Genomic DNA, 13,586 nt, shown 5'->3' with positions numbered 1-13,586 from the left:
CATTTTTTGCTGCTAGACCAGTCAGGAATTGAGAGTCATTAACCTGAGCAGAACACCCCATCAATAACAGCCAATGGGCATTAATAAAACATTGTTGTAAATTGCAAATTGCCAGTTGCCAGCTTAAACAGAAGACTCCATAGAGCAAGGAATGAATCGCTAAGAGAGAATTCCTCTGTCTGTGTCAGTTTCAGGAATCTTCAGAAATCTAAGTGCAGTGAGTTTGTTAGCTGGGGCATAGCTCAAGTGCAGATCTGATGAAGTTATGAGGATGGGAGTTCACATTGGTGTGGCTATAAGGGTAACTGTGGTAGTGTGTGTCCTGGCTTGGTAGAAATCCATGCTGAATTGTTTTTCTTACTTGAAATATGTATGCAGATCTGTGTTAGTACAAATCAGTTCATTTGGAAGTTCTGTCTTTAAATGCCTAACATGGACCTGCTCAGAATCCTTCCGTACACCCCATCTGGAGGCCACGTTCCTGTTCTTCATCACCTTACTGAGGGAAAGCTGAGCTGTGGTGGTGCTGCACTTCTGCAGCTCATCATTTAATAGCTGTCTTAAGATGGCCCAGAGATCATCTTTATGTCTGCTTTAACTACATCACACACCTTACCAAGGGGACAGAGGAGCACTAGCAGAGCTCTGGGACAGGCAGAGCTGAGGTGCAGGACAAGTCTGGCTGATGATATGAAATAAATACTCAAGTTGCTGTGTTGGAGAACAGTTCAAGTGCTGTATACAAACTTCTAGATTGGCTACCACTGTATTTATAGCACTTTTCTCAAGGGTGGGGTGGCAGTCTGAAGAACTTTCTCCTGATGTTGATACACCTGTGAGCAAAGTGGCACAACAAGGTGTGCTCAGGTGCTGCATGGGACCCCTGCACAGGCAGGCACACCAAGAGCAGATGCAGGGAGCTGAGTGTGTTGACAAAGCATGTGCTTTCGTATTTCAGATCCTGAGTAAGCTGGTTATCTGCCTATCCTGCCCTTCTCATGTTTGCTTAAACTTGTCTGGTACCTCATTTGAAAAGTAGTGAAATGAAGATATGCTAACAATTGCAGTAATGCTCCATCGCAGCTTACTGAAATTATTAAACCAGCTTGTATGGGACCCGTGTTTGTGAAACACACTGTGCAAACAAGCTTTTGACAATGTAACTTCCCTTATCCTAAAGTCTCTGGTATGTTCCCAGCACCTCCCCATCCTTGAGCAAGATGAATAACTATATTTAATCTAGGCAGGCCATTTAGATTAATCTAGGCAATAAAATGCATGAATTAATAACCAGCCATCCCTCCTACTTTGCTAAGAAGGGTGGTAACTAAGAGGGAGCTACAATTCCCACCACTAAATCAGGGTAAATTCAAAAAACACAGATGAGTTGATTCTTTCTAATACCTTCATCTTTAATACTGAAAAGTTTTGTGTTAAACAGTTAAACAAGAAAACATGTAATGAAGCAAAATGTTGCTCTCTTTACAAGATCCTGTCCTAGCTGCTTAAATAGCACCGGGCACATTCAGTTGCTTATATGTTGCTTTCCATATGGCTAATGAGAAAAGCGTAAAAATTCTAAATGCAGCCAAAGCTTGGTACTTCCAGTTATTGGTAACAAGCTGCAAATCAACTTCATACTTATCAGCCTACTTTGAACTTCTGGAAGGAACCATCGTGACATTAAAGAGAAGGCTGTAGAATAGCAGTAGTTTTGTGTAAAATGGTACTGTCGATTTTGGGAATACCTCGTCAGGATGTTATATAAAATATTGTATATGTTTATATTGATATTATATTCATGTTATTTATATTCTTTATATAGGTGTGTGTGTTTGTATGTGTATACACATCAGGAAGGAACCTTTTCTCCAGGAGATCTTTGCAGAAGAATGGCTTGCCTGGATTTGTAGCCCTTTGTTCCTTTCCTTTCATAATATCTTTGCAATACTTGTTAATTAAGATATATGTGTGTGTCTGTTCTGCAGCTCCTATCAGTAGGGAGAAAAATCCCATGAAGGGAACGAACAGATAAAAGGGGGGAGAAAAGAGCTTTCTGTTGTGCTTAAGGATGTCTTTAGACAAGATGTAATGCTGTGTTAGAGGTGGCAAAGAATGAATTTCATCCAGGCCATTGTTTTGTTATGGCTGTGCCAATCTGTGGGCTGGAAACTGTCAAAATTCCTCTTTAAGACTTAATAATTGAGACTCGTTCTTTGAATTCCTAAAATGGTGCTTTACAGTCATGTTCTCGTGGCATATTGAGTTTCTGCCAAGTGTTGGTATCAGTTATTTGCCTTGCTGCATATCTGCTTTCTAATCTAAAACGTTCACTAATTATCATTACCTTTCTCACTCTTTTGACAGGTCAGTCCCACTTAGCATGTTACAGACTATCATTAAGTCACTACTTTCTTTTACCCCCCTCTTCAACCTGATCCACATTCTCTTCAACCTGCGCTTCCTACCGCCATCTGCGACGCACTGGCCATAGGTATTTTGAGCTTCGTAGGATCTCCACGTGTACAGAAGTCTTCAGCTCAACTCTTCTACAGATACTTGTACAATGTATTTAACGTAACCATCTCAGTACCCATAGGAAGTCTGCCACCCAGAATGGCACCGACAGCGTGTGACCCCCTGGCTTAGGCTGGGGCTTCTCCGCTCAGCCCGATGCTGTTGGAAGTCCTCTGTCACATCAGTAAATCCTGACTTCCAGCATCCAAGAATTGATTATTTGGTGACCAAGTGCCATCAAAGGCAGGTGATTGTGCTCTGTCATGACTGATTTACTGTATAATATACATATTATTTTATATTTTTAAGGGATGAAAATGTGCTGCTACATGGTTTTAATTTGACTGCTTACATTTTTTGGAAGGAAATTTCCCCAAAGAACCGTTTGTAAAATCCCGATAAAACCTTTGGACTGTATAAAATGACCTTTCTTGCAGTACCTGGTAAAGATCAAATGGGATGCAGAGAAATCTGTTAGTATAAACTTAGGTTTTTGGAGTTTGGTAGTTACAAGACTTGTATGTGTGACTTATCTTCAAGTTACGAGCTGGTCTGCTTGTAGTTCTCCCTACGGTGGTGGGGTTCTCCTGATGCGTGTTGGCTGGCCGTGTGTTGCTCAGCATTGTTCTCCATGACACTCTGAAAGCTTTCAGAATGCCACAGAAGTCCTGTCTTGGGAAAGCCTCCAGCAAGCCCTGATCTGCTCACACTGGAATTCACAGGCGGGAGGGAACAGTCCCCGACTGGAACAGGCACTCCCTAAAAAAACCACAAACATCCCCCAGAGCCCCAGGCCCTACCTTAAGGTATAGAGGGACCAAGAGAAGGTGTGGGTTACAAGCTGTCCCTTGCAGACCGAATTGGGAAATACATCTGTTAGGAGGTGAAGAGCACGTTGCAAGGGGAAAAAAATGTACTTACTGCTTGTGTAACGACGTGCAAGCCATCCTGCTGTGCTCAGAGCCTTTCTCATCTCCCTGGTGCCAGGCAGAAACGTGTCCAGCTCCTCAGCAAGGGGGCACTGGAATCCTTCTGGAGATCACAGCTGCAGGTGGAAGCTGCTCCTGCTGCTGTGTCACATATCTGTGTCACCCAGCAGTGTGGCTCACAGGGAGGGTACAGCTGAGCGTGGCCCTTCCTTCTTCTCCTGCAAGTGTTTGCTCTTAGGTTGAGACAGACATGAAACCAGTCGGGTAATGGAGAGCATTTGGAAATATTGTGATTTTTTTTTAACTTAGTTTTTTGCAAAGTAAGTTGGACTTAATTATTATTTTTTCTTAGATGTTGCACTATATTTGGGAGCGTTTTGCAAAAATAATTTAAAGAAGTTGCAAATTTTGCATGTATTTATTTTGTATTTTTTCAGAGTTTTCTATTTCTCTTTACGTGCGTGTGCACTGCCAGGAAAATGAACTGTGAACTCGCCATATGCAGGCTTTAACAGGGTTACTAATTCCGACCCACTCTGTGCTGCTCAGAGCTGAACTGTCTGCTATCAACTTATTATCCTCTTCTTTTTGTTCTGTTGCGGTTGTCTTCAGAAAGGAATACTGAACTCTTAGTGGCTGCCCGATTTTGTTCTGCAGTGCAGCTGCTATTCTGTATTTTGAATTCAGAGTTTGGCAGGGAGTTGCATTTTAAATGCAATGTCCCAAGTTGCTCGTGCTGTTATCATCAGTTCTGTATGACAGTTTAGACAGCTTGCTTCAGCTTGAGTGCTAAGTTAGCTTTGACATCCCTAAATTGTGCTAGTGCTGATCAGCCAGTCAGTTCATCTAGCTAAAGTGAGGTTCTCCAAGTTAACTTCTGCTTCAAGACTGTAAGAGGACTTTCTATTACTGAAACACTGACAAGGAGCATCAGGCTGAGCTCCTCCCAAAGGAACACGTTACAGGCTTAACTGGAAATTATCCAGTCTGTCAGTTGCACTTCTTCTGCTTATAGATTCTTGTTTTGGAGCCTATTGTAATGAAGCAATTTAAGTTTGTATTGCTTACCGTATATCTAACTTTTGTACCATTTTTAAGTCTTATGCATTTTATAGATAGAAAATGAAAGTCACACATCTGCTCTGCAGGGATCAAACCCTGTCTTGTGTCATTTCCAGCACCTGATGCTGTCTTACTTTGCTCTTTGAATGTTATGTCATATTTATTCTAGGCTGATTTTCAGGTTGTGATTTGTATGGAGCAAATGGAACTTCACACCTAAGATGTCTTGCATAGGACACGTTCTAGTGGAAACACTGTTGACAAATGGAAACCATAATTCAGGTGGAACTGAGGTGTGTACTGTTCTTTTTCAAGGAATAAAATACCATTTCCTGCTCAGCTGAGCTTCTCTCCATGATGTCATTGGATCATAGAACGGCCTGGGTTGCAAAGGCCCACAGTGCTCATCCAGCTCCAACCCCCTGCTGTGTGCAGGGTCACCAACCAGCAGCCCAGGCTGCCCAGAGCCACATCCAGCCTGGCCTTGAATGCCTGCAGGGATGGGGCATCCACAGCCTCCTTGGGCAACCTGTGAACAGTGCGTCACCACCCTCTTGAGTTTCTCCTTGAATTCATGTTTCATTGACTTGTTTATTTCAAAAGCAAGGAAAGTTAAACCTGGGAAGATCTTGGCTGATGCATCTGCAGGTTGTGTTTTGCTCACCAAGGGGGAGATGGGAATATCCTGAAAATACTGAAAATCAACAAAGTAAAAACAAACCCCAAACTATACGAACACCTTTACAATGATGGTTTCTGCCAACAGAACCCAATGAGTAGCTTTTAAACTGCATTCCACAAAGCCTTATGCATTGAAGTACACTTGCCCGACGTTTCCATAAATAAGGCTTGGAGCTGTAATATTTCAGTTGAATTGGAGGTTGAATTCAGTTGAATTGCTCATGGAGGCTCAAAAGGAAAATGCCTGATCTAGTTTCCAGTGTCGGAGGAGGAGAACCTTGTGTAACCATGAGGGTGTGCACCAACTGGAGTCAGTGAGTTGGCAGGACGAGCTGAACCTCCTCTTGCTTTGACTTTCCCCTTTGCTGTGCCTGTATGAACTGAAGCTCACCGGCCAACATCTGCTGCACGGGATGGGACACCGCTGCACCACTTCGCTCACCATCTGGTCCACTGGAACACGTTGTGTGGTGGGAGAACCGCAGGGGTTGAGGCGTTGCGTAGAGTTATCCATGTCTAGTTTGTCAAGTGTGTGCCGTGTACTGCAGATGTGTATTCTCTGGGCTCTGTGTATCTTTACAGTAGTGTTCATTTTAGGAAAAAGAAAAACAATAAAGTGTGGACACCTTTTGCTGGTAACAAGGGGAATTTTATTATTATTATTATTATTATTTTGCCATTGCATCAAGCAATGCTGAAATGTATTAATCTCTTGATAGCAGATCTGACCCCTTCTCCCCCCCATCCCATGGAGATAAGCTTTTTATCTTCATTCTGCAGTTCTATCGGGGACGGATGGGTACGCTGGCAGACTGCATGATGTATCATTTGAAAACCGTTACAGTGGCCAATAAAACCGAACTAAACTTTGCAGCGTTGTGTGGCACCGTGTGTCGGTGGTGCTCCCTCAATCCATACCCGGGTAGGTAGGGGGGTGGGTGGTTTGGGGGTGATGTGGGGGTGTCCGAGCGCCGCTCGCTCCCCGCCCCGGTCCCACCCCGCGGGGCAGCACCGCCCAGCGCCGAGCCGTGGCCGCATCGAACGGCAGGTGAGCGGGGCCGGGTGGGGGGTGGCTGCCCCGGGATCGTGCGGGGGACCCGGTGTAAAAAGCACGATGTGAAGCCGCTGTGCTGCTCTAGGTGTTGTTAGACGGGCAGCGCGTACTCCCGTGCTCGGCCGGCAGCTGCCCGCAGCTCGGGCTGCTCTCCGGGCTGCGCTGCTGGTTGCTCCGGGGAGGAGATCCGGCACACCTCGCAGTGTGATGGAGGGGTTAAAGCTGCAATTCACAATCCTACCCTGAGTTATAGAGGCTGAGAAGCGGCGCTGGAGGTAGGAGCGGTGCTTGGTTTGTGTCGGTGTGTTTGCTCTGAGTGTCCCCCGCGCGGATATTTGTGCATGTAAAAGGGAATTTAGCAGTGAAAGAGAAACTAACTTAAAAACGCGCTGTTCTCAGCGGTCTACAGGCCGTTGGTGTGACTGTAATCTCTTCTAATAATCTCTTCTAATATGGCCCCGTGCAATGCGGTGCTTCACCTTTAGGTTCTCAACTGCAAAGGCTTTAAAGAAGGAGGAGATAATTTGTATCTGAAATACGGCGTGGCCTTCCAGCTTGGAGTCTTTTGGAGCTGGAAGGAACAGGCTGCCGTTCTTCATAATCTCAGCTCTGCGGAGCTGCCCGTGGCAGTGATGAATAACAGTGCTTCGGGGGAGACTAATATCCCCTATTATGCACCTCGCCAATTGGGCAACGTCAGGAACGGAGAGATGGGAGGGAGATTATCTCCTGACCCCCGCAGATCCTGCCCTGCAGTGCGGTGATTACCCTCCCCGCAGTCTAAACATGCATAGAGTGCAGGTGGTAGAAGTTACAGTCATCTAATCCTTTTGGGGAAAAATGCTGGCCCGGCTTTGTCTCGATGTGAATAAACCTGTTGCGGCAAATTGCGCTCATTCAGAGCTCAACTTAATTTGCAAAAATGGAGCTAAAAGCTTATGAAATAGCTGGGGATGTGCAGGCATGGCTGTCCTATGGCTGGGCTCGCTCCCCCGCCAGCATTCTGTGCATCCCCTCACTGCTTAAAATCTTGTTTGCTCGTCTTGTTTTTGCCTTGCACTTCAATTTACTTGAGACCAGATACGAGAAGTTTTGGTGTCCACGTACACGTGAGATGTTAAATGGGAACTTCAGTGCCAACTTTCTCAGCTGGTAACAAGCCAAGAAAGCACGTTTGGGCCGTAATTCCCTATGGGTGGGTTTCCCTGTAGTTTTGGTGGGTGCTTTGTCTCAGTGCTGTTCCTTTACTGGGGCCATCTTGCTGCCCAAAAGTCCGCCGTCTCCATCTGTTGTGTCTGGCTCAAGTAACACAACACCTTCCCCAGACTCATCATTGCAGTGCTGTCTGTAGTGTCTGGCTCCTGGGGACTGCTTGGGGTTTCCCTCTGATGGACGTTCCATCTCAGAGTGGCAGGATGGAGAACATTATCGGGTGCCTGATCTTAGCTCTGCAGCAGTGCGACTGCTCCAGGATCTGTCTGCTCACAGATGGGTCCAGGGCTTTAAGGCTATAAAGTGAAGTCAAACATTAAACAAAATGTAGATCACTTCAGTTCTTTCCAGACACCGGTGTGCTGGGATTATAGAATACACGAGGAGTTTTGTTTTCCTCCAGGTACGTGGAGACGTGACCCCTTCCTGCAGTTCTTTTCAGTACGTGTCTATTTAAGTGCAAGCAGAATTGTACCCCATGGATTACCCATGGCACAGGGAGTGGGGCAGCCAACCCTGGGGGTGTCCCAGAGCTGTGGATGTGGCACTGAGGGATGTGGGCAGTGGGCATGGGGGGGTGGAGAGGGTTGGACATGGGGATCTGGGAGGGTTTCTGTAACTGGAATGGTTTTGTGTTCCTATCGTGTGATTCCCACCTAAAAAGAACACAAGTCGTCTCATGTGGAAAAACTTAAAATAGGTGTTTAAGGCACTATTGAGATATTAGCTGCAGATTTACAGCTAATCTGCATGGACTTGAAAACTTCTTTGTCTGTGAAGTAGCAGCATGCAGTTAATAATTACAGTATAATTAGACAAGAAGAAAGATGTGTCAAGTGAGGTAGGATTTCTGCCTCATTAGTTGTAGGAAATGAGAGATTCAGTGTGCACAACTGATCCTTGCCTTTTCTGAGGAGCAGTGTTTGCAGCTGAAGGTTTTGTAGGGACTGTGTATGGTCTTCAGTGATACTTTATGGCCACTCGTGGCTGTAAGCACAGGAGTGAGACTCTGCAAACATGTGTAGGATTTATTCTTCCCACCTGCTATGGGGTGGGTTCAGAACATGGTTCACTCAGCAGTTCCTCAGCTGTTCTGACCATCCCAAGAGCAGCACAGCAGGCATCGCTGCCCTCCTGACCAGCATGTCATGATGTGTTCTTAACAGAGATCAGCTATGGATGTCAGATCTGAGAAGTCATTACAGAAATAAAACAGCAGCAGGTTCAGAGAATCCACAAGTAGCTGGATCACTTCTAGTTGTTTTTAAGGGTTATTTGGGCTTGAAAAAATGCCCTGTGGTGTCCAAACAAACACCTGAAAATATCATTAAGCACATGAATATCTTTATATCTGACAGCCGTGCTAGACTAAGTGCAATTACAGGTTGGTACTGGGACTTGGGAGGCTGAGTGAAAACAGTGTGCAGTTTTGGTAGAGATAAAGTAATTTCAGGTAGCACAGAAGGAGAAGGAAGCGTACCCTTTCCTTTCCTTGCTCTGGGCAGCATTGCATTGTTTCTGAGGATGGCACTGACTGAAGGAGGAATGTCCTCTGGGTCCATTTCAGCTGCTTACCAGGGAAATAGAAACGTGGCTATTAAATATGTTTATTAAAACAGGGCACTTAGTGCTCCTGTTGTTGGCTGTCAGTTGGGTGTTCCAAACCCAAAGGTGGGGTCTGGACATTGCAAAGACTTTGCTCCGAGTAAGAATCTGGGCTGCTTTGAAATGTATGTCCATCTTCTTTAATATTGCTAAAAACACCACACTGCAAGCAGGATAAGGAGTCCCAGTTGCATCTGGCTTCTTGGAGTGGGTTTTGCTTATTCTGTGTGGATATGAACTACATGGCTAGGTGGAAGGGATACATTTATTAAAGCTATGCTTGCCTGTTTGGCTCTTTGGGCACTCTGTGCTGTCTGACCATGGTGAAGTAACAATGTGATTTTAAGACGCATATGTCCTTGCAGGAGAAATGTTTGCTTCTACCTTCAGATGCTAAAGTGAAGGGAACTGAGATCTCTTAACTGGTTAAATCCATGTTTACAACCTTGCCTGTGGTTAACCATCACTAGATAAGATCGTGGGCTGTCTCATGTGAGTGCTAACATGTATTGGAGCGATGATAAGATTCACATTTAAATTACTTTTCCTTGTGCTTTATTTTTTCTATTGTCTTTGGCTTTGGAGAGGAGCCGTCTGTGTTGTGAGGAATGTTATCAGTTTATTAAGTGGCTGCTGCTTACAATAATCTATTGTAGCTGGGAGGGCAATGATTGGCACTCAGTAATCTTACACTGTGCAGTTTTCCTGCAGTACTTCCATGTAAAAGGCCTTCGTGGTTCAGACTAATTCTGATAATGTGCTAAATCATGTGCCTGGACATATGCAAGATGGGACTTGAAACTTGGCAGTATGTACGCTTCTAAGTCAACACAGCTTAAAAGCAGGCACAGTGCATCCATTTAATTGCTGTTCCTGTTTTTTAGTTACTGCAGAAATGCAAAGTTCTGCCTTAATCTGAGCCTCAGTCCCAGCTGCCAGCATGCTTCAGCATTTGGGGTATGTCACGTAGCTTGTGCTTTCATGCTGATTATGTTACCAGAGAGATCAGTGTTTATACGTATGTAGATGCATGTTTATATACATTAAAAACTTGTTAAAAAGTGCACTGATAGTATTCAGTCCAATTGGACATGCAGATGAGTCAGTTGTCTTCCCCCAGACCAGAGCTGGCTGTGTGATGGTTCTGCAGAACCAAGTTTTTAGAATGATCTTTGCAGGTGAGTTTCCAGTCTTCTGCAGAGCACAGTTCTTACGTATAACCCTTTCAAACAGGACATTTAGGTAAAGGATCTCAAAGACCATAGAACCATGGGATGGTTGGGTTGGAAGGGACCTCACAGCTCACAGCCCCAGCCCTGCCATGGGCTGGCTGCCCCCCAGCTCAGGCTGCCCAGGGCTCATCCACAGCCTTGGATACCTCCAAGGACGGGGCACCACATCTCTGGGCCGTGCCATGGCCTCACTGCTTCTGGGTAAAGAATTTCCACCTTATATGTATAATGTACATCTATTTGTGCTGGGAGGGCTGTGGATGGGAGATAACTGTCTGATTCCCAGTGCCATGTTCCCACAGCCAACCTGGAAAGAGGTGTGGTTGCCACGAGCAGTAGCAACAAAGGCACGGAGCTGGGGCTGCCTTCTGTTAGTGGCAGCTCATCAAAGGGCCAGGAACATCCATAAAATGAGCAGCGAAATTACTTTGAAAGCTTCAGGTTTACTCATTTTACTACCACAGGAAAATGCTGGTGATGTATATGCACATAAAACACGTTGGTTTATATACTCAATGTGGCACATATTCTTTGAAGGAGTAGACAAGGGAAAGTCCCTTCTGTGCTCTTACAATAACTGTGCTCCCCTAAACTGGCTGTTTTCTGCTGGGAGCATGCTATGACCCTGCTTATTCAGGGTGCTTTAACTGAATTGTTTCCTTTCTGAGTGAAGGATGCAGTAGTTAATCAACTTCTAAGTCTGCTTGGAAGAGAGTTTAATTGTTAATCACTACCAGCAATACCCAGGAGCGCATGTACTGATTTGGTGCAATGCATTTTTCCAGCAGCAGCAGCAAGCACTGCATGTTTTTAACAGCCTGCTGTAGCAGACATTGACTGTAAAGCTTTGACCCGTGGCTAAATCCATAAGAACCCAGAAGTGGTTTTTAAAAGTAGCCCCTGTAATGTTTTAAATCATGAAGGTGCTGCTTAGAACCATCATGCTGGTGTTGGAGCGGTGATGTGCTGCATGCCTAGAGAGTGTCCTCATACCTGGGAATTCACAGCAGCTGCTGAGGACTGTGCTCCACCTGTGGGAAGATGCCTGGGGGCATATAGGAGAGGCAAGCTGGGAAAATACAGGTTTCCCAACCGTGGCTCTCTTGGAAATACAGCACTTTATTCTGGTTTACTGGTGGTATTTACCTTCACTACAAATTCAGATGTTTTATATGCCAAAGTCGTTGGATAAAAGAGCTGATAACTGAGACAGAGAGTGGAATGCAGATCTTCCTCCTCTTGGGTGAGTGTCTGCTCCCTGTATGTGTGTGTGTGTGTGCAGACTTTCTGTCTGCAGGACGGACCTTTGAAGTTCCCTACAAGCTGTATCAGTTTCAGCAGAAGAGATCAGGAGAGATGATCTGTCTGTTGGTTCCAGCACATGGTGGGAGAAGTGGTGGGCTGAGTGCTGGAAACCACGGAGGGCATTGCCCCAGCTCTCCAGGTGAGACAAGGTAACAGCTTCAAACACCTCAATCCCCATCAGTATCCCTGCAGATGGAAGGGACCTGGTCTGAACCCCCTCAGATGAATACACGTGCATCCACGTGAGCCTGAGCTGGGAGATGGGTGGAGAGGTGCTCAGCCTGCCAGAACGGGCTGTGCCTGTGAGCCAAGCCTCACGTGGACCAGGAATGGGGAAAGGGGGAGCATGTGGGATCCTGGGAGCAGCAGCGAGGTGGGATGCGAGGAAGTGGGGATTACATGTTTCAGCTGTGTGTGTCGTGGGGTTGCTCTTGTGGCTTTTAGAAGCGCTGGTGGCTTTTTTCAGCTGAAACTCGGGGCTTGAAAAAGCTGCTGCTCGAGCTCTGCGTCAGCACATCACATCCAAATCAGCTCAGCTCTCTGGAATTTGGTCCCAGACAGAACTACTGGTGGGGAATGTACGGGTATGAAAGCCACATCATTCATATCTGATACCAGTTCTATCATGGGAATGGTCCTGCCAGAGCTTGGTTTGTCTTTTTTCCAGCTTCTTGTGATGGTGAAGAAAGACTTCACGTGGAAGGACTGGCAGAATGTGCCTGAATGTGTTGACCTGTCAGTGCAGTGCCCAGTGGTTCAGGAAGCTGAAATGTTTATGTCCTGTTTTGATAGGAAAGCCTGAGGCTGCAAATGTGCATCCTGAAATGCAAGAGCCAATATGTGGGTGAAGTTCATTGTGCCTGTAGCTATAATAGTATGCTAAATACCTGCGTTGTTGATCTTTCCTCACCTCCAGAACTCGTACCCCAAGTATTAGTGTGTTCAATTAATCAGCCTTGTAACAACTCAAAACTTAAAATCCTGTTTCCCATTGTGTCTTGAGTCTTGAGGAAATGATTTGATCTAAAAACAGCAAATTACTGTTTGGTTTATATTTGCTTTTCAGCAGCTCACAAGGTTCACCTATGCTTGCTCAGGTTACTGGATGGCAGGGAGTGAGTAGCCTTGGGTTAGGCAACCCCATTAGCTTGCTGGTCACAAAGTCTGCCTCTTGTTTGGTAAATGCATTAATAAAATATTATGAATGTTGCAGTCCCTCCCATGCGATAAGGGCATTAATAATCTAATGAATGTTACAGCCTCCATGTTCAAATGGATGGTGTTCTGTTTCTGAGCTGTTTCTCTATAGTGCTAAATGGCAGGTGTTGGTCATGGAGCTTTCTTCATTTCTTTAATCATAGATTCGTAGACTTGTGGAGTCATTAGGGGTGGAAGAGACCTCTAGGCTCATCTGGCTTATCTTTGTATTGGACTGATTAAGCCAGGCATCTAACTGTATGAATGAGCCTGTTAATGTCAATGGGAAAGCCTGCAGCAGAGAGCTCTGCTGATCTGGGATTGGAGCGAGGATGATTGAAGAACATATGTGGGTATTTACACTCCAGATGAAATTATGTTTTTTTTAATTGACATTTGCTTGTGTGCCATACATGGGCACCAGCCCTGAAGGTAAGGAGATGCTGCATGGATGTGTGGAGCCTGAGCCTCAGATTCTGCAGTGGCTTTCCAGCAGCAGGTAACAGCCAGGAGGGATGCTGCAAAGGGAACTCTGAGCTTCTGGCTTCCTGCACCTGACTTGGATCATGCCAGCACTGTATTAGCTGTCTTAAGGATATTACCACAATAAAACACCTTAATGTTCATCTTAACATAATAAAGGAATGCATTTCTTACAATAAAATATGACTAGACCTGCAGAGGAAATAATAGTCTCTAAATTAACTTCAGACAAAGGCAAACTGTACCTCCTGTTGCACAGTGTCAGCTTTCACACTGCACAGGCTAAAAGCACCAATGAACGTTTTTAAG

General features: G+C 45.3%; 2 protein-coding genes across 4 annotated transcripts in view; both read left to right on the top strand.

Moving 5' to 3' along the window:
• Positions 1-6,060, top strand: part of KIF5C (kinesin family member 5C) — a 69,075-nt gene extending 63,015 nt beyond the window's left edge. Inside the window, exon 26 of the mRNA XM_015869249.2 lies at positions 2,368-6,060. The gene's annotated coding sequence lies outside the window, so the exon portion shown is untranslated. The remainder of the gene's footprint in view (positions 1-2,367) is intronic.
• Positions 6,061-6,194: 134 nt separating this feature from the next.
• Positions 6,195-13,586, top strand: part of LYPD6B (LY6/PLAUR domain containing 6B) — a 30,926-nt gene continuing 23,534 nt past the window's right edge. For 2 of the 3 annotated variants that reach the window (XM_015869229.2, XM_032445920.1), the window contains exon 1: positions 6,336-6,518. The gene's annotated coding sequence lies outside the window, so the exon portion shown is untranslated. Of the gene's footprint in view, positions 6,238-6,335; positions 6,519-13,586 lie in introns of those variants that run through there. The other variant, XM_032445921.1, reaches the window with a different exon arrangement.

Source organism: Coturnix japonica, chromosome 7 (genome assembly GCF_001577835.2).
Source record: "Coturnix japonica isolate 7356 chromosome 7, Coturnix japonica 2.1, whole genome shotgun sequence".
Taxonomy (NCBI): Eukaryota; Metazoa; Chordata; class Aves; order Galliformes; family Phasianidae; genus Coturnix; species Coturnix japonica.
This window is presented reverse-complemented; position numbering and strand designations above follow the sequence as displayed.